The sequence below is a fragment of the Cnephaeus nilssonii genome, assembly GCF_951640355.1.
Source record: "Cnephaeus nilssonii genome assembly, chromosome: 14".
Taxonomy (NCBI): domain Eukaryota; kingdom Metazoa; phylum Chordata; class Mammalia; order Chiroptera; family Vespertilionidae; genus Cnephaeus; species Cnephaeus nilssonii.
Genome location: NC_137085.1, coordinates 75,879,167 through 75,903,928, shown reverse-complemented (window position 1 = coordinate 75,903,928; position 24,762 = coordinate 75,879,167).

Below are 24,762 nucleotides of genomic sequence, written 5' to 3'. Positions count from 1 at the left end.
GACCTGGGCTGGGGTGCGGGAGGCGGCTCCCCGGAGAGCTGCACACAGGCGCGTGGCCGTGGCCCGCACAGGGAGCCCTCTGCCTCCACGTCCCTGTTTCCCCCGCGGGTTCCAGGCCGCGCCTCAGCACTGGGGAGACTGGGGCGGCTGGGGTCTGTGACATCCACCCGCAGGGACGTGGCTCCGTCAGTCACTGTAGGCCCAGTGCCCGGTAAGAAGAGGGAGAGCAGGGCTCCTCGCCGTGGGAGGACGGAGGGGCAGCGCCTGCCGCTCAGGGAGGCCCTCGGGGACCAGAGCGCGGGCACCTTGGTCTGGCCCCAGCTCCAGGCTGCGAAGCAGAAGGCTGGCTGTCAGCCACCAGCCTGCGCGGTTTCCTTGTGGCGACCTGAGCAGACACAGCGACCAGGTGGGAGACAGAGGCAGCGTGTTTAGCAGGCGGTGAGGCCAGGTGTCAGCTCCAGGCGCCCGGCCCCGTGGGCAGAGCCCTGGCACGCCCGTGCCCGGCCTGTGGGTGTTCGGGACAGCCCGTGGGCCCACACCTTCCTCGACCCTTGGACTTCTCAGCAGCATCTGCTCTTGCCCCTTCTTCTAAGCCCGCCAATTCCCATTTCCACAGGACGATGACCTGCTGTGCCCTCCTGCCCTCGCCATTCCCGGTGTGGGAGGGGCCACAGGGACCATGTCACTGACTCCCAGTCCGTCAGCAAGGCCGGGGCCTCCTACGGCTGCCGGCGGAACGCCGTGGGGTTCGGGACCTGAGGACCCAGACAAGTTGGAGGCCCCCTGCTCCCGCTCCTGCTCCTGCCCCTGCTCCTGCCCCTGCTCCTGCTCCTGCTCCTGCTCCTGCTCCTGCTCCTGCTCCTGCTCCTGCTCCTGCGCGGGCCTGTGGCGCGGCCACCACGGCCAGGCCCCGCGAAGCAGCGCCCAGAACCTGCCCCGGGTCAGGCGCTGACACTGGGTCCTGCTTCTCACAGTGTCACTCTGGGTTCAGCTCCAAGACGCTGAGGACGGCCAGGGGATTCCCAAGCGCCAGGTGGTCGGGCAGAGGGACCAGTGGCTCCGCCCAGGCTTCCTCTTTGGCACTTGGAGAGAAATAGAAATATCTAGATGGGTGTCTCTCCATCTCGGATCCTGTGCCCAGCTCCTGGCGCCCTTGTAGCTTCTACCTGAGAAAAGCACGAAGAGCATCTTGTTCTAGATTCGCTCCTGCCCAGCGGCTCCTACACAGGGTCCTGCAACCTCCGCGGGTTCCTGAATCCCGGCGGGTGTCTTGGTTCCACTGAGGAGACTGGGCTTCCAGGAGGGCTGGTCCCCAGGAAGAACAGGCCAGAGACAAGGGGGCTGCTCCGGCCGCCCCACTCGCCCGAGAGGGGAGAAGGGCTGGAATGGGTTAATGATCCCTCATTAAAACCCCAAAGTGCGGGGTTGGGGAGCTCTGGGTTTGTGAACCGGTGGAGATGGGAGAGTGCTGAGCTGAGAGGACAGGAAGCCACCCCCCCCTCAGCCCCTCCTGGCCCGCTGTTCCTGACGACAGCCTTTGTTATGGGGGGGCGGGGGGCACTCTTGCAGACGGAGGCCTTACCTGTGGAGTCTGGCGCTGTCTCTGGGACAGTGTCAGATGGAGTTGAAGGTCGGACACGCGGCTGGTGTCTGAGCGTCTGGGCGTCGGTCAGTGGGGAAGCCCCTCGCAGAGGTGGCCGGAGGTGTCAGAAGGGACTCGCTCTTTGTGAAAGTGCCAGAGACTGGCGGGGAGGGTGCATGGGGAAGAGTGGGTTTCCCTACACGGGAAGGAGAGCTGAGCTTTCCCGCGCAGCTTCCGAGAGTCCGCCCTGACTCAGCGCCTCTCCAGCCCGCACCTCTGGGCACCCAGCCTCACACCAGATCAGCAGGGCGGAGGCGGGCCAAAGTGGGCACCTGTCCAGGCCCAGGGCCACCTCCAAAGCAGGGGCCTGTGCCGCCCAGTGAGAGGCCTGTGGGCCCGGGGGACCTCCCAGTCCACAGCGCCAGCTTCTGGAACTCAAGCCATCTGCTTCCCCAACGGCCACCCAAGTGCCCTTACTGCCATGAGGCCTGAGCGGAAACCAAACAGAAGAATGCGGAGGAGGCCGTGCGGGGAGGGGTCCCAGGGATGGGTGGGGAGGAAGCGGGGTCCAGGGGAGGCTGTGCTGGGGGGGGTCCCCAGGGATGGGGCGGGGAGGAAGTGGGATCCAGAGGAGACTGTGCTGGGGGGTGGGGGTGGGGGTGGGGGTCAGAGGGTCCCAGGGATGGGGCGGGAAGGAAGTGGGGTCCAGGGGAGGCTGTGCTGGGGGGGTCCCCAGGGATGGGGCGGGGAGGAAGTGGGATCCAGAGGAGACTGTGCTGGGGGGTGGGGGTGGGGGTCAGGGGGTCCCAGGGATGGGGCGGGAAGGAAGTGGGGTCCAGGGGAGGCTGTGCTGGGGGGGTCCCAGAATGGGGCAGGAAGGAAGTGGGGTCCAGGGTAGGCTGTGCTGGGGGGGTCCCAGAATGGGGCAGGAAGGAAGTGGGGTCCAGGGTAGGCTGTGCTGGGGGGTCCCAGAATGGGGCGGGAAGGAAGTGGGGTCCAGGGGAGGCTGTGCTGGGGGGTCCCAGAATGGGGCGGGAAGGAAGTGGGGTCCAGGGTAGGCTGTGCTGGGGGGTCCCAGAATGGGGCGGGAAGGAAGTGGGGTCCAGGGTAGGCTGTGCTGGGGGGTCCCAGAATGGGGCGGGAAGGAAGCGGGGTCCAGGGTAGGCTGTGCTGGGGGGTCCCAGAATGGGGCGGGAAGGAAGTGGGGTCCAGGGGAGGCTGTGCTGGGGGGATCCCAGGATGGGGCGGGGAGGAAGTGGGGTCCAGGGTAGGCTGTGCTGGGGGGATCCCAGGATGGGGTGGGGAGGAAGTGGGGTCCAGGGGAGGCTGTGCTGGGGGGATCCCAGAATGGGGCGGGAAGGAAGTGGGGTCCAGGGGAGGCTGTGCTGGGGGGTCCCAGGGATGAGGCAGGAAGGAAGTGGGGTCCAGGGGAGGTTGTGCTGGGGGGTCCCAGAATGGGGCGGGAAGGAAGTGGGGTCCAGGGGAGGCTGTGCTGGGGGGTCCCAGAATGGGGCGGGAAGGAAGCGGGGTCCAGGGTAGGCTGTGCTGGGGGGTCCCAGAATGGGGCGGGAAGGAAGTGGGGTCCAGGGGAGGCTGTGCTGGGGGGATCCCAGGATGGGGCGGGGAGGAAGTGGGGTCCAGGGGAGGCTGTGCTGGGGGGTCCCAGGGATGAGGCAGGAAGGAAGTGGGGTCCAGGGGAGGCTATGCTGGGGGGTCCCAGAATGGGGCGGGAAGGAAGTGGGGTCCAGGGGAGGCTGTGCTGGGGGGTCCCAGAATGGGGCGGGAAGGAAGCGGGGTCCAGGGTAGGCTGTGCTGGGGGGTCCCAGAATGGGGCGGGAAGGAAGTGGGGTCCAGGGGAGGCTGTGCTGGGGGGATCCCAGGATGGGGCGGGGAGGAAGTGGGATCCAGGGGAGGCTGTGCTGGGGGGTGGGGGTGGGGGTCAGAGGGTCCCAGGGATGAGGCAGGAAGGAAGTGGGGTCCAGGGGAGGCTGTGCTGGGGGGTCCCAGAATGGGGCGGGAAGGAAGTGGGGTCCAGGGGAGGCTGTGCTGGGGGGATCCCAGGATGGGGCGGGGAGGAAGTGGGGTCCAGGGGAGGCTGTGCTGGGGGGTCCCAGAATGGGGCGGGAAGGAAGTGGGGTCCAGGGTAGGCTGTGCTGGGGGGTCCCAGAATGGGGCGGGAAGGAAGTGGGGTCCAGGGGAGGCTGTGCTGGGGAGATCCCAGGATGGGGCGGGGAGGAAGTGGGGTCCAGGGGAGGCTGTGCTGGGGGGATCCCAGGATGGGGCGGGGAGGAAGTGGGATCCAGGGGAGGCTGTGCTGGGGGGTGGGGGTGGGGGTCAGAGGGTCCCAGGGATGAGGCAGGAAGGAAGTGGGGTCCAGGGGAGGCTGTGCTGGGGGGTCCCAGAATGGGGCGGGAAGGAAGCGGGGTCCTGGACGGTCTCGTGGGCCCGTCCCTGTCCGCTGCCCTCAGGCGCACATGCGGGTCGGTGCCGGCTGCACTGTGGGCACTGGCGTCTCTCCTAGAACCCAGGGCCGGTGGCCGGGGCTCCGACCTCAGGGAGGGTCCAGGTGCTGCCCTAATGACGGTCTTCGCAGCTCAGGGACCCTGGCTTACACACAGTGCGCCCGTGCCTTCGGGCGCCGCATCGCAGGACCTTCCTGCCCTGATGCCCTAGCGCAGTGGTCGGCAAACTCATTAGTCACCAGAGCCAAGTATCAACAGGACAACGATTGAAATTTCTTTTGAGAGCCGAAAACCGACTTCTGCGCATGTGCCACGAAGTTTCAATCACACTGTATGTGCGCGCCTGCACGTGGTATTTTGTGGAAGAGCCACACTCAGGGGGCCAAAGAGCCACATGTGGCTCCCGAGCCGCAGTTTGCTGACCACTGCACTAGCGAGTGGGCAGGCTCAGCTGCCAGGCGCTGGGACCGCAGACACACCCCTCGCCCAGGGCGCTTTCTGGGTTAGCGTCCCAGACTCCACCCCATGCTGGTCTAGTCTCACCCCTTCTTTCTGTTACACACCAACTGTGCAAAGGTACCGTTCTAAACTGTGTATTCACGGGATGTGGGCCCCTCGCCACTCTCTAATGGTAGAACATTTCATCACCCCAAAGAGAACCCCCTACTCTCGGTCCTCACCTTTCATCCCCTCCCCACCGGCCCCGGGAATCTGCTTCCCGCCCCCCCCCCCGCCCCCGAGGGTTTGCTGGCCCGTAGGCAGGTCTTGCGGAGGGGAGTGCGGGCGGCGTGCTGTGGGCCCGTCCCCTGGGCCGGAGCTTGCAGGGCGCTCACGCCTCGCCCGTCTGGCTGCACTGCCGGGGTCCCTGCCGGCCCGTGTGGATTAGCGTGCTTTGTCCGTCCATGATCTGGACGTGAGGGTGCTGCTGTGGGCGTGAGTGGGCAAGGAAGAGTCCATCAACACCATTTTTGATGTTTGGGTGCTGACAGCGGTAAGCCCGGCCCCCGAACTCCCAATCTCTGCCCAGCATAAATGGGCATGCTTTCCAGCCATCCTGTGCCAAACCTGTCTCCACCCTCCCACCCGGTGAGGCTCTCTGCCTGCTGTTTCCTCACAGCCCCCGTTCTCCTCCTGTTACTGGTTGGGGAACTCGGACCCGCAGGATGGTGTCGGATGCGTGAGACCAGCGTGCCAAGGAGCCGACCTGGGCGCTGCTGCGAAGGGCAGCGCCCCGGAGACCAGTGCACGAGCCACCCTGGCTCCCAGCCCACCACCACTGGTGCGCCCGGCTCCCAGCAGCCCGCAGCAGCCCCGCCCGACACGGTGCTCCTCGGAGGGCCTGTCCTGCACTGCCAGATGGAGCAGGGAAGAGGCGGAGTCCCTGAGGGGACTTGACTTTCAGTTGGAGGTTACTCATGGGTTTCTGGGCTTTCCTCTTTATGGATTGATTGATTGATTGGTTGATTGATTGATTGATTTCAGAGAGGAAGGGAGAGAGAGTTAACTGCCTCCTGCATGCCCTCTACTGGGGATTGAGCCTGAAACCCAGACATGTGCCCTGACCAGGAATTGAACTATGACCTCCTGGCTCACAGGTCGATGCTCAATCACTGAGCCACACTGGCCAGGCATTTTTCTGGACTTTTTAAAAGGCTCATTTTATGATTTTAATGTTTATCTCTTGTGGAATTGTTGCTTACCTCCCATTATAACTGAATCAGGACTCAGGGGCCCTGGGCTCCCAGGCAGTTGGTCCTATGTCCTGTGGCCCCCTCCGGCCCCAGGCAGAGCGGCTCTGCTGTCACCTTAGCCATAGCTCTGCTGTCCCCGGAAACCGGCCACACAGAGTGAGCACCCACAGCTGGGAGCCTCTCCACCCAGAATGCCCAAAGCGGCGGGAGCAGAGCCGCCACGAAGCCGGGGAGCCCCAGAAGCAGAGACCAAGGACGGACAGGGAGCAGGTGGCAGGACTGCTCTGGGGACGGGCCCAGGTCCCTGTCCACCATGAGGACGACACGGCTGGATCGCCGGTGTGTCCCAGGGGCAGGAGGGCTTTGCAGGCGCGTCTCTGTTTGCAGAAGGCAGAGGGGAAGAGTCTATTAGGAACGGCCCGGGAAGGACCTCGTGGTCCCGGGCGCAGGCACGCAGCAGAGCATGCTGTGGTGCTGGCACGGTGCAGGCCCGGGAGGCCGCTGCCTGGACACCAGTGCAGGGGGCCGGCCACCAGGTCCCTCTGGACACGCGTGGCTCCAGGGGCCTCGATTGCTAGCACCCGGCCTGCCAGAGCTGGGAGACTCCAGGTGTGGCTTTCCCAGGCCGGGCTTCCCGGAGGGGTGACGGGGGAGGGGTGATCCCGGGAGAGCCGCAGGAGGCGGGCCGGGGCAGGCCGGTGAGTGGACCTTGTCCATGTGCGCACCTGTCCCTCCTGCACTGGTTAATTACTGCCGTGGGCTGAGTGACGAAGGACAGGTGTGGGGACCACAGGGGCTGTCCCCAAGGAAGCCAGTCCTCACATCGCCTCTGCTTACAAGGAAGTGGGGGGAAGAGAAGCGCATGCCAGGCAGGAAATGCCACGTTCCTCAGAAGCTGGTGTCAGCCACAGGAGCGCAGAGAGGGCACAGCCAACCCACCCTGTCCCGCATGCCAAGACCAACGCCGCAGCCCTTGACCGGCTGCGGCAGGCAGGCGTGGGGCCAGCCTGCAGGACTCATTCCCAGAGGCCGGAGAGCGTGGGCCGCATGGGGCTGCCCAGGCCCCTGGTTTGGGTAGTGGCACTGGTGCCGGGAGGGGACATCAGACCTCGTGAGCTTTCACAGGGTGGGGCTCTGGGTCAGAAATGCCCTCACACGCAGTTCCCACCCCCGAGCCTCTGAGCAGCACAGCACTGAAGACGGTCCCCGTTTCCTGAGGAAAGCCAGCTCGGCGGCCAGGCGAGGCTGGGGACACAGGCGAAGCCCACACGGGAGTCGGGAAGGGGCTTTGGGGAACGTGACCGTGGTCCTCTGGTTTCTACACAGTGACGTCCCATGACGTGGGGCACGTTAGCCCACGTTACGGGTGGGAAAACGAGGGTTGATGGAATTAGTGACCTGCTGCATCACACAGAGAAGGATGGCGGGACCCTGAGGCCCCCCTCCCAAGGGACCCTGGGCTGTGGCTACGGCGACACCTGGCCCCCATACGCCGAGGCACACCAGACGTTCTGGAAGCGTGGCCCTGGTCCTGTGCGTCAGGAGGCAGGGGGAGCCCAGGCTGGACCCCAGACCTACTGAACCGGGCCTCTGGGCTCCCAAGCTGGGCAGTGGCCAGTCCCCTCTCCAGGTGAGAAGCCGTGCGCTCCTGAGGCAGAAAGGCCGACCAGCTAGGCCCTGCACGGACCCCTCCCCCTGCCCCCAGGCTGCGGGGAGAACCCAGTGGCCGGACAGGTCAGCGCAGGCAAGGCTGCCAACCCAGAGCCTCCATGGGCAGTGCCTGGGCCCTGCGGGGACGGACTCCGCCTGTGGTCCCCGCTGGGGCCGTCTCTGCTCTGCTCTGCACAGTGGGCGGGGGAGCGGGGGACAGACAACTGCAGGATACCCTCTTTCTAATTAGGCAGTGACGTCAGCGTGACCTCGGAACAGGGCAGCACTAGGCCCGGAACAGGCCTGCGGGAGCTGCAGGGCGCCAGGGAGCTCCTGGCCTGGCTGGGCGGGGGGTGCCTGTGCAGCCCCCACAGCGAGCGGACAGCGGCTGCCCTGGGCCCCGCAGACCAGAAGCGCAGAGATGCAGACCCCGGGGCGGGGAGGGGCGGAGTGTGGGGGAGCGGCGGGGAAAGCGGCTGAACTTCGGGGTGAGCCTGCCTCGTCGGTCGCCTGGCTCCACTGGCACAGTCCTGACAGGGTTCAGGGTCAGGGGTGCTCCTGTGTGTGAGCGGCTCGCTGCGTTTGTGATCACACACGTTCACCACTTATTGCCTAGGCATCTGGCCCCCCAGACGCAGCCTGCAGAGCGCGGCACGCTGCCCGGGGCCCTAGGGCGGGGCCTGCAGTCACGGCCTGGGCGCTCGGTGTCCGGGAGTCGGAGCCCCGCTGGCAGGGCAGGAGGCTTGTCCAGGTCTCAGCACCCAGGGGCCGCCAGGGAGGGCTTCCTGAGGACAGGAGGCACAGAGAGAGGCTGGGTCTGAGTGAGGCCTGGCAGTTGCCACCCTGCACAGAGGACGCTGAGGGTCTGAGCCAGGCCCCCCGCCAGCTCCTGCGGCCTGTGGGCAGGTGGCCAGTAGCGCTGTGGGTGTCTGCATCACCGGCTGAGGTCACTGGGACCCCGGTCCCCTCCTGCACCCCTGCCCTGCACTCCCAGAGAGACTCCCAGCTCCATGGGTCCCTCCCCAGCACTCCATAAAGCTCCTACTATGAGCCAGGCCAGCGGCCTCATAAGGAGTGAGCCCCGGCCCTGCCCACAGGGCTCCAGACCTGCCAGGGACAGATGGAGCAAGCAGGTGAGACAAAGCAAAGTGGGAGCAGAGGGGCCCGCGGGACCCGGGTGCCTCCAGCCCCCGGACGAGGACCAGCACGACCAGCCCTCTGGGCATCTGGCCAGCCTGGGCTTGGTGAGTCCTTACGCAATGGTAACGCTTCTGCTTCTCTCACCGTATCTTTCCCCTTCCTCCCGGTGATTGTTTTACTGAAGCATCATCACACACAGCACAGAGCACTAGTCCATTACGGGGTTTGATTCGACTTGAAGCTGCGCACACCCAGGTCACAGCCTCACGGCGTACACAGAAGGACATCTGCACCCAGAGGCCCCCAGAGGGCCGCGCCTCTGACTGCCTCTGCCATGGGCTGGTCCTCGCGTTTCTGGCTTCCCTGTAAGTGACTTCTACGGTGTGAGCTGCTGTGTCCCACGCGAGGCGTGAGACCTCAGCCACCGTCCTCGCGGCGTGGAACGCCAGCCTGTGGGAAAAGGATTTTCCTCTGAGACCGCTGGACACTGGGATCGGTTCCAGTTTCAGACTCCTCTGCATAAAGCTGCGAGGGGCCGTTTCCCCTTAGGACGGTTTTCTTAATTTATTAGGGTGAAACTCATATCACAGGACCAATCATTTCAATGTGAACCATTCAGTGGCACTTAGTCCATCACAGTGATGCCCAGTCACCCCTCCATCCACAGCGTCGCCGTCACACAAATAACCCCCTTCCCCGCAGCCCCTGGCAGCCGGCAGCCTGAGTGTGTCTGTGACTCTGCCCGTTCTGGGTGCTCACAGAGGCGGGGGTGTGGACTGCCACCTTCCTGCCTGGCCCTGGCCCTGAGAACTGTCCAGGCTCCCCCACATTGGAGCACGCGTCGGCCTCGCTCCCGTCCACTGCGAGGACAGACCACAGCTTGTTTGGTGACAGGCTCTTCTCCTGGGTCTTGGTGGACACGTGACTCGTTCCTCCTGATTCTGTGCCAAGCAGCACGGTGGCTGGGCCATGTGCATTGGGCGTTGGCTACCCTTGAACATCACCCGGCACTTTGCCCTGGGCGTGAACAGCTCCGGGCTCCTAAGCAAATGGGAGCATTCGGGGGGACCCTGTGAGTACCGGTCAGCCCTGGCGGTCAGCGCGGACATCCTGCTGTATCCAAGCCTGCGTGGGGGCCGTGGGCCCAGGCGGGAGCTGGGGCACAACTTTCACCTTCTGAACCCTGGGAACCGTTACTTTCTGAAGCCCTGCCCCTTCTAGGACAGCTTGGAAGTCTGGGGTACAGTCCCTGAAACCCATGAGACCCAGAATTAACGCCCTGTCTCCTCTGTCCACCAGATCTGCCCCCAAGCAGAGGTCATCTCTCCCTCTTGTCCCCACACCTCCAGGATGCGTGCATAGGGCCTCGCAAGGAGCTCAGAATTTTCCTTACAAAACTTGGGGCCGGGCTGTGTGAGCCTCAGTAACACAACCAGGGACATGAGGGGTGCAAGGCCACCCCGTCGCCAGGCGTGTTCCTGTTGTGTTGTATCATGCTGTTTTGTGTTGTGTTATGTTGTGACTTAGCGAGCTATGCTGTGATGTACTGTGTTGTGCTGGGCCACATGTTCTGTGTTGTGTTGTGTATATTGTGACTCCGTGAGCTGTGCTGTGTTGTACTGTATTGTGCTGGGTCACATGTGCTGTGCTGTGTTGTGTTGTGTTATGTTGTGACTCGGCAAGCTGTGCTGCGTTGTACTGTGTTGTGCTGAGTCACATGTGCTGTGTTGTGTTGTGTTATGTTGTGACTGGCGAGCTTTGCTGTGTTGTACTGTGATGTGCTGTGTTGTGTTGTGTTGTGTTATGTTGTGACTTGGCGAGCTGTGCTGTGTTGTACTGTGTTGTGCTGGGCCACATGTTCTATGTTGTGTTGTGTATATTGTGACTCTATGAGCTGTGCTGTGTTGTGTTGTGTTATGTTGTGACTCGGCGAGCTGTGCTGCGTTGTACTGTGTTGTGCTGAGTCACATGTGCTGTGCTGTGTTATGTTATGACTCAGTGAGCTGTGCTGTGTTGTACTGTATTGTGCTGGGTCACATGTGCTGTGTTGTGTTGTGTTGTGTTGTGACTTGGTGAGCTGTGCTGTGTTGTACTGTGTTGTGCTGGGTCACATGTGCTGTGTTGTGTTGTGTATATTGTGACTCAGCGAGCTGTGCTGTGTTGTGCTGGGTCACATGTGCTGTGCTGGGTTGTGTTATGTTGTGACTTGGTGAGCTGTGCTGTGTTGTACTGTGTTGTGCTGGGTCACATGTGCTGTGTTGTGTTGTGTTGTGTTATGTTGTGACTTGGTGAGCTGTGCTGTGTTGTACTGTGTTGTGCTGGGTCACATGTGCTGTGTTGTGTTGTGTTGTGTTATGTTGTGACTTGGTGAGCTGTGCTGTGTTGTACTGTGTTGTGCTGGGTCACATGTGCTGTGTTGTGTTGTGTTGTGTTATGTTGTGACTTGGTGAGCTGTGCTGTGTTGTACTGTGTTGTGCTGGGTCACATGTGCTGTGTTGTGTTGTGTATATTGTGACTCGGCGAGCTGTGCTGTGTTGTGCTGGGTCACATGTGCTGTGCTGGGTTGTGTTATGTTGTGACTCAGTGAGCTGTGCTGTGTTGTACTGTGTTGTGTTGTGTTTTCCTGTGGGAAGGGACAGGAGAGCAAAGTTCAATGTCCAAATTAACATGCACAAACCATCCGACCGCATGTCCTCCCCCCTCGGTTGTCCTCAGTGGACAGTTGGATCTGCACCACCAGCCAAAGCAGACCAAGAAGGGCCTCTGGCGCCGGCGGGAGCCTTGAACGACAGCTCCTGGGCCCCCCTCCACCCTGGCAGCTGGCAGGCAGTGAGTGGTCCTCAAGCCTCGAGGCCCTTGAACATCACCCTGAAAATGTGAACACTGATACCTCAGTCCAGCCCAGAGGTTGGGATTGAATTTAGTATGGCCAGGACTTAGGGTCACCAAATCCTTTCGCCATATCCCTCAAGCATCCTTCACTCACCCTCTCAACAGACACTGGCCTCCGCACTGTAAGCCTGGCTACAGAAGAGCCTCTGCCCACCTCCCAACCACTGAGGCCTTGAAAGGCCGACACATCAGCCCCATGTCCACCGCCCAGGCCCACGACGGGCTGTCTCTGTCCTTCAGCCCAGCAACTTGTACCAGGAGGCTGTCCCGGGAAAGGTCATTCAAGGAGGGCTGCGGCGGGCCGGCCAGGCTCCTCCACCTCCCCTTGCCTCTCCCTGGCTGTGTATCGATTTCTGGGGGGCTCTGAGGTGGCCGGTGGACACCCACCTTGTGCACCCACATGGTAAGAGCAGCGATGCCCTGAGCCCAGAAAGGCTGGAACCTGCCCGCCCCGGTGCGGGCACCAGACCCCCAGGAGCAAGCCCTCAGGCACAAGAGCGGCCCCTCGTGCAGGTGTGAGAATGGAGCGTCACTGCCCTTCACCATGCCCCCGCGGTCCAGCTCTCAGCTCTCCTTCCCAGTAGAGATACACTCGCAGGAAACAGGCACAAGGCGCACAGGCCGCACACAGGGCACAGTGCTTTCTGCGCAATGCTTCGCAGTGCTGAGGTAAGTAATCAGCAGCCTCGTGTACTCTCCAGGGAGGGGAGTAGCTGAGTGAACACAGCGCGGCACAGGACGCACAGGACGCCAGTTCCGAGGGGCGGGTGCAGCAGCACGCCCACAGGGGTCCCTGCCGCCGAGAGCGCCCCCTCGGGAAGCACACAGCAGGGTGTGGAGCTGGCATGTACACCAGGACCTGGGTGCTTTCACCCCCTCCCTTGATAATTGATACGTGCGGGACCACCCAGCAGACAGACACAAGTACAGTGGGCTCTCGGGGGCTGGTTTGTCACCCACAAAAGGCAAAGTGTTGGATGGAGGTGGATGACCCTAGTCCAACACCACCCGTCACTGCCCGTGATCTGGGGAGAGAAGGTGTCCCAGCCACTCTTCCTGAGCCTCTGCTTGGCACACAGCGAGCGATGGGGATGCAGGGCCAGGGCCCAGCTCCCTCCCCGCCACAATGAACCCAAGCTAAAGGAAAAACAATGTATTTGTAACGTTGTGCTCATCCAAAGGCCCCTACTAGTGTATTTTCAAACCAGAGCTCGCCTCCGGGCCCCGGCTCACGTTCCCTGAGGGCTCAGCCACAGGCACTCCTGACCAGTCACCTGCCTACAGGGCGGGGCCACTGCGCCAGACGGGGTCTGAAGCCACCTCACAGATGGGACCGGAAGTTAACCTACTGACAGGGAAAGTTACAAAAAGTAGTCATCGAAGGAAACCTCAATGTGTTTTTAAATAGCTGGAATTCATTGAGTATTTTTTACACCCAGCACTTTGCCATCATCACATTTGCAACAACTTGTGAAAGGACGCCTCTCTCCAGCCAGCCCTGCATCCCGGCGGCTCCCACAGGGCCGTGAACGCTCTGGGAGCCACAGCGAGTTCGGCTGCCCACGTCTCCGCGCCATTGCCCTTTCCTGCAATCGCCCTGCGGGCCAGTGTCTGTTGGCTGCCATCAGTAGTGATTTAATGACTGGAAATATGCTGACGCCTGAGATGGGCCCATAAGGAGAGTGCAGGTTACATAGGAGCCCGGAAGGCAGGCGAGGGGAGGAGAGAGGAGAGGCCGGAGCGGAGGCTGTGCCGCCAGCACCCTGAGGCCTCAGGTGGAGAGGCAGGCAGCGCAGACCCTGAGGGGAAGGGGCATTCAGCACACCGCAAACTCTCCCCTCCCCATTACAGCTGCCTTTCCCACTGGGCCATGACCAAGTCCCCAGGAGGGGGAAGCCTGCACTGTGCCTGCCAGCTGAGCCAGCCCTTATAAAGGAGTTCTTGGAATTGTCTTCAACCAATAGGACTGAGGCTTTCCCTGTCCAATGGGAGCCTCACAGCTATATCCTCCCCCCCACCAACATTTTCACTGACTGACCAATCAGAGTGGCTCCATCTTGACCAATCAGGACAGTGCTCCTGGACCAATCAAACTGGAAGGATTTGGAGTCCTCATTTGCATGAGGACAGACCAATCAGGGACCAGGGCAGGGACTTCTGTCTATAGCAGTGAGTTCCTTTCTGCTTCAGGGAGTGTCCTTTCCCTTTCTACCGAAGACAGACAGCTGTGTGTGCATCCGGGCAGATCGGAGGAAAAGATGGGGAAGAGCAGAGCTGTCAGGCCAGAGAGGCGCCTTGCCTGAAGGCCACCTCCTCCCACAGCCCCCTAACCCCAGGGCCCCCTCACCCCAGGGCCCCCTCACCCCGGGCCCCTCACAGCCGTGATTTTTCTCACAGCTGTGCTGTATCATACTGAGCTGTTTGCACTGAATAAAGTTTCTTTCCTCACTGCTTCCCAAATTGGGGATTCCTGTTGGCATTGAGCTGATGCCCACATCCATCGGCAGTGCCATGGTTTCCTAAGCAGGTGGCTCTCTAGGCGGAGTATATAAGCTTACGAGGCAGCGCTGCGGCTTCAGTCACAGGCCACTACTCCTCCAGAAATACATGCACAGCTGGTTTCAAATCTCAACATTTATTTACAAAGTGAACCTTAAAATGCTTCCACATAAACCCAGTTATCAGAAGACTTTGCCACGGTTTGGTTTGCAACACGGTTACATTCTCCTGAAATGAAAGCACATTTCCTGCTTTCAGGATCTAGGTGTGGAGCATTGCTCAGCTGTATGTTTATTGACAATTCCTTTTCACACGTGTTTAAATAGTTAAAGGTTTGAGGATTAAAACATCACCCCCAGTTATTCGATTTCTTTTCTTTCCATAAATACAAAACCAAGATTCAAATGTGTATTTTATATCCCATGTTTAAGGCATTTCCATCCTAATGAAGACGGAAGACTGAATTTGCCTTGTCCAACATATGCAACCCCCTCACCATGTGCCTATATGGTACCTTACCCTGCCTTCCCTGACCCCTCCCACACCTGGCCCCTGCACAAGGGAATGAGAGAGGACGGGCATGCGCTCCCTCCCCTGGAAGTACCACCCTGTCACCATAGCAACTCTTGCAGGACCCTGGGCCCCTCTTCCCTCCTGGCCTCTAGTGCCCCACCCAGGCAGGTCTTCCGAGGACACCCTGGATGGAGGCACTTGGCAGTGGTGTGCCATCTGTCCCAGCGCCCGAGGCCAGGCCCCCCAGGGCACACCTGAGCCACATGGAGGCTTGTGTTTGGGGACAGCTGGAATTCAGGACACCTGAGTCCTTCCAGGGCTTGCCTTGTCATCCATTTTCCATCTCAGAAGTTTCCAGGCTGAGACAGTGCCCCAGTGTCGGGTTGCATCCTGTTTGACTGGGTGTTGCTGAGAAGGCCCGCTCCTTTCACCCAGCAGTGCCCCAGCAGGCACTCTCTGCAGCCAACCTCCCACGGCGAAAAGCTATTTGCTTCTTGCCAAGAAGTATTCATAGTGTTTTCCTGGTGCCCTCAGGAGTGGAAAACTCTGCCCCGGAAGCAGAGCCACCCTCCTGGCCTCCTGAGCCCGGCTGCCTCCCACAGGGATCCAGGGGGAGGAGCCACGGTTTCCCAGGAGGAGCCAGGCCAGTGCTCCTCCTGCTGGTCTCCAGGGGCACAGCGGTGGCTCCTACCACGAGGAGCGCTGGGAGCACCAGAAGTGTGTGCCCCCTGGCCCTGGTGCATGCTGATGACAACAATAGACAGTTCCTGGCTACGGTACGCCAGGCACCGGGCACTCTCCGAGGAGGAGAGCATGCCACTCGCACGTGGCCTCACCCGAGCACACTCAGCGCCACTCTCCTGCCGCGCTGGAGCCCACCCCGCCACAGACCACAGGGAGGACCCCACCCCGCCACAGACCACAGGGAGGCACATCTGCCAGGCTAAGAAGGTGCCAGCAGGAATAGGAAGATGCCGCGCCCAGCAGTGGCACAGGGGCAGGAACCCTGGGAGCTGGACAGAGTGGGAGAACAAGGAGGAACTTGGGGAGGTTCCCAGGAGCTCCAGGCCAAGTCCCTAGGCACCAGGGGGCTCTGGCGGCCAGAGTCTCGAGGCCCTTGGCGTGCTGTCTGGGCGCCCAGGGCTCATGACCCGTTACTGACAAGCTGGCCTCGCGGGGGAGATGGGCTGTAACCCCAAGCTCCCTAATGCTGAGGGCCCAAAGGATCTGCTCCCGCACCCGGGAGCCAGCACCCTCACCTGGAACTGGACAGATGCCCAGAGAAGGGGACTGATGTGTCCAGGGAACCAGATCAGAGGTGGGGTGTGGCTGGCCCCAGAAGGTGCTCTGAAGGTAGGTGACCTCAGACTCAGTCTGCTGTCTTCCCGGCAGCGGTGAGGTCTTCAGAACCCCAGCATTTTCCAGGGTGGAGGAGAAGGAAGCAGCAGCGGCCTGCATCTCCCGGAAACCCTGCGAGGGCCAGCTGTGACAGACTCCCTCCCCCCCGGCCAGTGCACAGCCTGGCCCCGGCCCAGGGAAATCATTAACTGCTTTTAAAAGCAGCCGCCTGCATTCAGCCGTAAGAGGCATCAAAGCAGGGAGCCCACAGAGTGCAGGCTGCTGTCTCACCAGGTCACAGGACAGAGGACAGCACAGCCAGCAAGGCCACGCATATCACCGGCCCATAAAAGCGGTGATAAAGGACAGGAAGCCTTTCTCACAGGGGCAGGCGGGGAGGGGAGATCCAGGAAATAGATCTTTGGGGTTGTTTACGCAGCGATGCGGTTCTTGTGAGTGGGCCGTAAATCCTCCTCAGGTGGTTTCTGTAAACCATGCGGCACAAGTGTAAGCAGCGCACACCAGGTGTGCAGACCGGGGATGGCCTGGACGTCGCCCCTTTGCCAGAGGCTGGCTACCCGCTTTGCTCCCAGCACCTCTCCTCTTGCTAACCCACTGCCTTGTTCCTGGAACAGTGGTGCTGAAAGTAGGGTCCTGGACCAGTCACCTGTGAGCCTGTTAGAATGCAAGTTGGTGGGGACCGCCTACCCCTGCCCCCAATCAGCTCCCGGCCATTCTGACGTCCCTGGATGCTTGAGCGCCATGGGCCTCCAGGCTAACTCCCAACTGGTGCCCTGTCCCCAGAGGTTCCTTCCCCTGACCCAGGCTTTCCACACACAAGGATCACGACTCCAAAGCCGCAACGGCCAGCTCACCCTCTCGCTGGGCGCCGGAGGCCCCTCCACGGCCTCCTTGAAAAGGCCCCTCATCCCCATGGTTTTCATGGCCCTTCACTTTTTAAAAACTGTGGTAAAATATAAAAAACAAAGGTTACCATTCTATTGTTTTCAGTGTACAGCTTGGTAGTATTAAATACATGCCATTCCTATTGCTGAGTGACTGTAGGCACCATTAGAACTCTTCATCGTGTACAACTGAAACTCTGTCCCAATTAAGCACTAACTCCCCATTCCTCCTCCCCCCACATCTGCACGCACCAGGCTACCTTCCGTCTCTGAATCTGACTGCTCTGTGTCCCTCATAAAGATGGGTCATCCAGCATGTCTTGTTTGTTACTGGTGATTTCACCCAGCATAAAGTCCTCAGGGTTCGTCCGTGTTGTAGCAGGTGTCAGATTCCGGTCCTTTCTGAGTGAGGCTGCGTAACACTCCATTGTGTGCAGGCACCGCATTTTGTTTATCGCCCATCCAGTGACGGACACTTGGGTTGCTTCAGATGCGGGCTATTGTGAATGATGCTGTTTTAAACATCACTGTACAAATAGCTCTTTGAGATTCTGCTTTCAATTCTTTTAGTTATATACCCAGGAGTGGAACTGTTGGTTCGTATGGTAATTCTAAGTTTTTGAAGAACTATAAAGGAACTGAAACACATAAATTCCTATCAGCAGTGCACCCGGTTCTAATTTGTCCATATCCTCACCAACACTTTCTGTTTGTTTTGTTTTTAATAGTAGCCACCCTAATTGGTGTGAAGTGGTATCTCATTGTGGTTCTGATTTGCATGTCCAAAATCATTAAAGATGCTGAGCATCACGCTGGCCTGTGCGCTGAAATGTGGTTGGTTCGATGCCCAGTCAGGTCAGGGCACATGCCCAAGTTGGGTGCAGGAGGCAGCGGATCAATGTTTCACACTCACACCAATGTTTCTTTTTCTCTCTCCCTCTCCCATCCTTTCTCTCTCTCTAAAAATCAATTTTAATTTTTTTAAAAGACGCTAAGCATCATTTTGCTATTTATATCTTCCTTGAAGAAATGTCTATTCAAGTCCTCTGCCCATTTTTTAAATTGGGGTTTTGATTGTTGAGTTAAACACAATGTCTTTCCACTTATTTGTGTCTTCTTTAATTTCATTTAGCAATTATTTGTGGCTTTTAGCGTACAAGTCTTTTTCCTCCTTAGTTAAGTTTATTCCTAAGTAGTTTATTACTTTCAATGCTATTATAAATTTTATTTTTTCTTAACTTCTTTTTTGTACTGTTCATGGTTAGTATTTAGAAGTGCAACTGATTTTTTTAGTGCAATTTTGCATCCAGAAACTTGCTGAATTTATTTATTAGTTCTAACAGGGGTTTTTTTGTGGAATTTTAAAGATTTTCTACATATAAGTGCAAGGTTTTATACATATAAGTCATCTGAGAACAGAACGTTTTACTTCTCTCTTTTCAATTTTGATGCCTTTTATTTATTTTGCTTGTCTAATTGCTCAGGCTAAGACTTCCAATTCTATGGTGAATAGAAGTGATGAAAGCAGACATCCTTGTCTTGTTCCTAATGTTAGAGAAAAAGCTTTCAGTCTTTCACCATTAAGTATCATGCTAGCTGTTGGCTTTACATATACGGGTATGGTCTTTATAGTTTTAAGGTAGTTTCCTTCCATTTCTAGTTTGGGGTGTGTGTGTGTGTTTTAATCATGAAAGGGTAGAGAATTTTGTCAAATACTTTTCTGCATCAGTTGAGGCAATCATGTTTTTTCTTTCCCTTCATTCTGTTTATGCCGTGTATTACATTGATAGATTTTCTGGTTAAATCGTTTTTTATTCCAGGGGGAAATCCCACATAGTCATGCTGTATAATCATTTTAATATGTTTTTTAGGTATTTTTGCTAGTATTTTGTTGAGGATTTTTGCATCAATATCTATAAAGGTTAATAGTTTGTAGTTTTCTTTTCTTGTAGAGTCTTTCTGGCTTTGATAATATTAGGGTAATTCTGGCCTCATAGAATGAGTTTGGAAATATTCTTTCCTCTTGAAATTTTTGGGAGAATTTGAGAATAATTGGTGCTAATTTTTCTTTAAATGCTTGGTAGATTTCACCAGCAAAACCATCTGATCTGGCTTTTCTTTATTGGAAGGTTTGGGTTACTAATTTAATCTCCTTACTAGTTATTGATCTATTCAGGTTTTCTATTTCTTTTTTTAAAAATATATTTTATTGATTTTTTACAGAGAGGAAGAGAGAGGGATAGAGAGTTAGAAACATCGATGAGAGAGAAACATCGATCAGCTGCCTCTTGCACACCCCCCACTGGGGATGTGCCCGCAACCAAGGTACATGCCCCTGACCGGAATCGAACCTGGGACCTTTCAGTCTGCAGGCCGACGCTCTATCCACTGAGCCAAACCGGTTTCGGCCAGGTTTTCTATTTCTTTATGATTCAATCTTGGTAGGTTGTGTGTTTCTAAGAATCTGTTTATGTCATCTAGGTTATCCACAATTGTTTTCAGTTTTCTTTTGTAATCCTTTTTATTTCTGTAAAATTAATTGTAATGTCCTTATCTTTGTTTCCATTTTTAGTTAGAGTCTTCTTTTTTTCTAACTAAAGTTTTGTTAACTTTGTTGATCTTTTTGAATAACTGACTCTTGATTTCATTGATTTTTCTCTTTTTTTATTTTGTATTTTAGCTTCACTTTGTTATTATTTCCTTCCTTCTGTTCCTTTAGCTTTAGTTTGTCCTTTTTTCTAGTTTCTTAGGGTATAAAGTTAGGTTGTTGATTTGAGATCTTTCTTCTTTTAAAATATAAGCCTTTATAGTTACAAATTTTCCTGTTAGCACTGTTTATCTGCAGCCCATAAGTTCTGGTATGTGTGTTTTCCTTTTTATTTATCTCAAGATATTTTCTAATTTCCCTTGTGATTTCTTCCTTAATCCATTGGTTCCTTTAGGGTGGTTGCTTAAGATTATCCAGTTTTCCTTCTGCTGTTGATCTCTACATGATTCCATTGTCTAACATGGTTTATCATAGAGAATGTTCCATGGGCACTTGAGAGATCCACAACAATGCAACACTATTGTTGATGAAGTGTTTTGTACAGATCCATCTGTTTCATTGTGTTATCAAGTCCTCTACTTCCTTATTGATCTTATGTTTGGTTCTATCCATGACTGAAAGTGGGCTACTGAAGTCTCCTGCGATTATCGTAGAGCTGACTGTTCTTCATTCAGTTCTGTCAATGGTTGCTTTATACATTTAGGAATTCTGGCGTGTGTTGCATATACTTTTATAATTGTTATATCATCAACCAATTTACGCTTTTATCATTCTACTAGTAGCCCTACGCATGAATCCGTGTGCCAGTAGCTTGCTGCCGCCCTCCAGTAGCTATCCGCCCACTGCCCCGCCCTCCTGTAGCTTCCCCTGCCCCCCCTCATAGCTTGCTGCCCTGCCCCCTCCTGTAGCTCTCCGATGCCTCTTATAACTTGCTGCCCCACTTTCCTGCTGATCTGTGATCCAGTTGTTATGCAGTCAGTTGTTACTTTTCACGGTGTAACAACCATTTGCATATTACACCTTTATTATATAGGATAATGTCCTTCTTTGTTTCTATAACAGTTTTTGTCTTAAAGACTATTTTGTCTGGTGTTAGTGTAGTCAGTCCTGCTCTCCTTTGGCTACTGTGCACATGGAATATCTTTTTCTATCCTTTCATGTCCATCCAACCTGTGCATGTCCTTAAATCTAGAGTGAATCTCTTGACGCCCTTTAGTATTTCTCACAGGGCAAGTCTAGTGATAATGACCTCTCTAAACTTGTCTTATTTGGAAATGTCTTAATTTCTCCCTCGTTTTGGCTTCTTCCCAGGTGGCTGGTTTTGGTGTTTGTGTGTGTGTGTGTGTGTGTGTGTGTGTGTGTGTGTGTGTGTTGTTTTTTATGTCTAGTTGTGTTGATGTCTAGTATTTCTTTGCCCACAATCTCTTGCCCCCAGGTGTCTGTGTGTCTGACCCCCTACAGCTCTGAAGTGTCCTGACACCGGGCACTGCTATCAGCAAACTACCCACCACTTCCATCAGGCTCCAGGTCGGATGCGGCGGGGCCGGCCGAGCCCCGACAAGCAGGAACTTTGTGAGTAAGTGTATCCCTCCCTCCCTTTTGAAGGGGACCTGGGACCTGGGCAGCTTCTCCCTAACTGCATTGTGCGGCACCAGGGGAGGTGCTGCCGAGATGAGCACAAAAGGCCCTACTATTGTGTGTGGCTTTTTCTTCCTCGAGAGTCTGTTTGGTGACTGCAGACCCTTGGCTGGTTTCTGGCGTCCCCACAACGTTGCAGTGGTCTGTGTGCTGCTACGTCCTTGGTGTTTCCATAGAGAAGTGAGGACCGAGCTTCCCAGCCAGCCTTCTTGCTGCCATCACGCCTACCTGGCGCGCCACCTTTGTTAAATTCCACCCCCTCTCCATCTTGCCCCTAGCCCTGTGCACGGGCCTCATTTTGTTTCAGGAGAGTTTCTCTTCCTTGTCTGTGCATGAGAATCCCTGGGGACTCCATGTAAACAGATTCCCGGGATTATCTCCTTTCGAATCTGGGTCAGACCTCTCGGTGGAGCCCAAGGGTCTCTATCGGAACAGGTGTCCAGGTGACTCTAACCAGGCCGCTTTAAAAAATAATGCCGCTCCGGCCACTGTTAAGCTGAGCTGCCACTGGAGTTTTCAAGACACAGCATCTCACTGAGATATGTTAGTATCTCCCACACTTAACCTTTTGCACTCAGATGTCGAGTGTGACTCGACACGGTTAGCATTGGTAGCAGGAATCGAGAAAAAAGCAAGCGAGTGCAAAGGGTTAATACAATTCTACTAGATGAAAGAGTAACATCTAGCACCTTCCACTTACTGCACGACATACACATTCTCTGTAGTCCTTCAATGGCCTGTGAGATTGATCTTCTTATTATCACTCCATTTTACACATGAGGGAACTGAGGTATGCAGAGTGTAAGCAGTATTCCAAGTCACACGTCTGGTATGTTGCGGAGCCTGATATGAGCCCAGGTCATGGGGCTCTTTGCGTTTGTCTGGGTGTCCAGGTGCTATCACGCCTAATAGCTATGCTCTAGGTGTCTCGTTACCTGCACTTCAAATGCGCCTCGCTCTGACCTGACTGTTCCCCAGAATGTTCCACAGGGCATTCCTGTGTGTAAGCCAGGGGCCAGTTCTAAATCCTCCCCTCCTCCAGGCGCAGCACGTGGCACTGCTGACCACAGGGTCTCCAGAGAGGTCTCGCTTGTTTCTGGACTGTGTGTCTCTGGGTCCTCTCACTCTGCTTTTGTGGGTGCTCCTCACCCATTTATTACATGCGGGGTGCCTTGGGCTTGTTTCCAAACCGTCTTCTCCTAGGCAGCCTCCTGTCTGCGTGGATACGGACATATAGATATATGATTGCGACTCCTAGTCCGCGGGCTCCCCCAGACCTCTCTCCGGAAGAAGGCCCGTGGGTCTGCGTGCTGTTTCTCTGTGCATAGTCTCTGGCTCACCCAGCTCAGCACATGCAAAGCTGAGCTAAGTGTCCACAGCCCAGAGCGGTTTTCTCATCAGCTCCCTCCTCTGCTGTCCATCCAGGTGCCCAGCCAGGCACGTGCGGGTTCTCAGGTCTCTGGAAGCCCGTGTTGGGCACATTGGCACTAGTACGTGTTCCATTCATACGTGTAACCTATCAGGATAAGCTAACTCCTCCACCAGACAAGCCCAGGCTGGTGCAACGGAAGTTCATTTCATATTCACAGTCTCCTATGACTCAACAAAGCACCAATGGCCCTACACCGGGCTCTCCCCCACTCCCACCCCGTCTCCAGGACTCATCCTCCAAGCTTCACACAGACACCCTCCTCCAGAGACAGCGGCAGCGCCTCTCAGCCCGAGTGTGAACAGCACAGAGCTGCTCTCGAGGTGGATGCTCAATAGACGCACCCAGGATTAAATGCAGAGAACGGAATGACAAAACTGGAGGAAATTTTAGGTCAATGGTTCTCAAATTTAGGGTCAAAGTCCCCTGAGAGTTGGTCTACAAAGCAGATTCTGATTCAGTAGGTCCTGTGGGGCCCCCACCAGCTGGCCCCACCATCTCATTTTGAGAGCCCCACTCAGAGGATGGTCTGTTCCAAGCCACCCATGTGACGGCCCCTGGGGTGGAGGCTAGGAAACGTTAGGAAACCTCCCTGAGATCCCTGAGCCACGTCTGTTCCCCACCTTCGCTTTTAGCTGCTCCGCTGTGTCCAGTTCCAGAAAACTCAGTCTCCTTGTCCAGGACAGGCCACCCAGCTCCAGCATCTTCCGCTCTAGCATCTTTCCGGCTCCAGCATCTTCTGGCTCTAGCATCTTCCAGGTCCTGGTGGCTCAGCAGTGGCTGGCTCCCATGACTGTCCCCGGGGAGGGCGACCACCACCATGCTGACAATGGGAATGGAAAGCAGAGAGGAGCTCTCTGTTGCCCAGGATAAAAATGAGACTCTGGATGGGTTTGGTGTGAGACTCGTCAACGTTTGCTGGGTGCCAACTGTCTACAAACACTGGGCCAAGGATTCGGGGCCCAGGGAGGACTCTGATGGTCTAGACCTCCAGGCCACAGAGGGGGATTAGGGGAGCAGGAGAAGCAGGGGGAGATGCCAGTGAGACTCAGGAAGAGGAGATCATGTCATTCCACAAAGAAGTGAACAGGAGAGCCGCTTTGGGCAGCCTGACCTCCAGCCTGGACCGGACACACAGGTGCTGGCGATGCTGGTCACAATGAAGTCTGCATCAGGCCCACCGTGGCTCCGAGCCCTGGGACCCTCACTGGTGGGGCCGGCCCAGGCCTAGAGGGACAGCGACTGCCTGTTTGCTTCATCATCTCAGAAATCCGCTTCCTTCTGAGGTGCCCTCTTGACCTGGGTTTTTAATAAAAATCTTAATAAATTTTGTTAAAGCCAGTATGGTGGATTCTCTATTTCTTGTCTGTTTTAGAACTCCTTACATTGAATTTTCCCCTGCTTTCCTCAGTCCAAACACGTGGTGGAGAGACTGAGTCCCTGTCACTAAGGGGCCCGGCCACCCTGCAGGAGGTGGCCTGCTGCTGCACTTCCCACCCCGTCTGTCTCCCAAAGCAACCGACTCGTGTTAATGAGACAAGACCATGGGCTGGGCCGCAGGCCGGGTGGTCTGCTCTGTTCACCTGTGTCTCCCCTGGCTGCACAGTCCAGTCACCTGGGTTGGTTTTAAACCTCCAATGCCCAGGCCTCAGCTCAAGTGAATTAAGTCTGCATCCATTCCGTAAACTCCCCAGGTGACCCCGAGTGCAGCCCACAGCAGGAGCTGCAGTGATCCCCCAGCCTGCAGGGGTGAGCAGGGGTCCCACAGGGACAGGACAGGCAGCCACAAGGAGCCCGTCCCCCCCGCCAGCGGGGCCATCTCTGTACCCACAACAGAACCGCAGGAGCCGGGCGCCAAGCCTGAATCTGATCTTCATTCCCTTTAAAAGAAAAATAAATTCATCATGATCTCCTGTGTTGACTTAATGATATAATGTGGCTTAAATACGTAACAACATAAAAGTTGATATAAATGTGCTGCACTCTACAGCTTTTATATAACCATAAGCCAAACTTACTTTCAAATGAAGCCCTATCAAACTGCAGACCCAATAAAATGGAGCAGGCTCCTCAGTTGCAGGCGACAGGCGTGTCGTTTGCAGAAGCTAATTTGCTGTATTGGGTTTAGGGCAGGGCACGGTCGCCCGGGCTCCTTTTATAGGCCATGTTTCTGGATTTTAACTTCAATAAAACAAAAACACGGACCGTCTCCGCCCCAGCGGTGCTGCCCTGAGGGTATCACTGACTCTGAGGCGTGTGTGTCTGGGGGCAGGCCCTCGGCACATGCTCTCCCTCCCTGGACACAGTTCTCTTTTAGGTCTTCAGTCAGCGATCCATGCTGCCCTCGGTTCTTCTCCGCCCTTCATTTCATCCTCAGCAAGTCCCGTCCACTCTCCTTCCAAACACACTCCACCGCTTCATGTCTCTCCTCTGGCCGAAGGTCGCCAGCTGGCTGTCTCCTCACCTGCCCGGCCT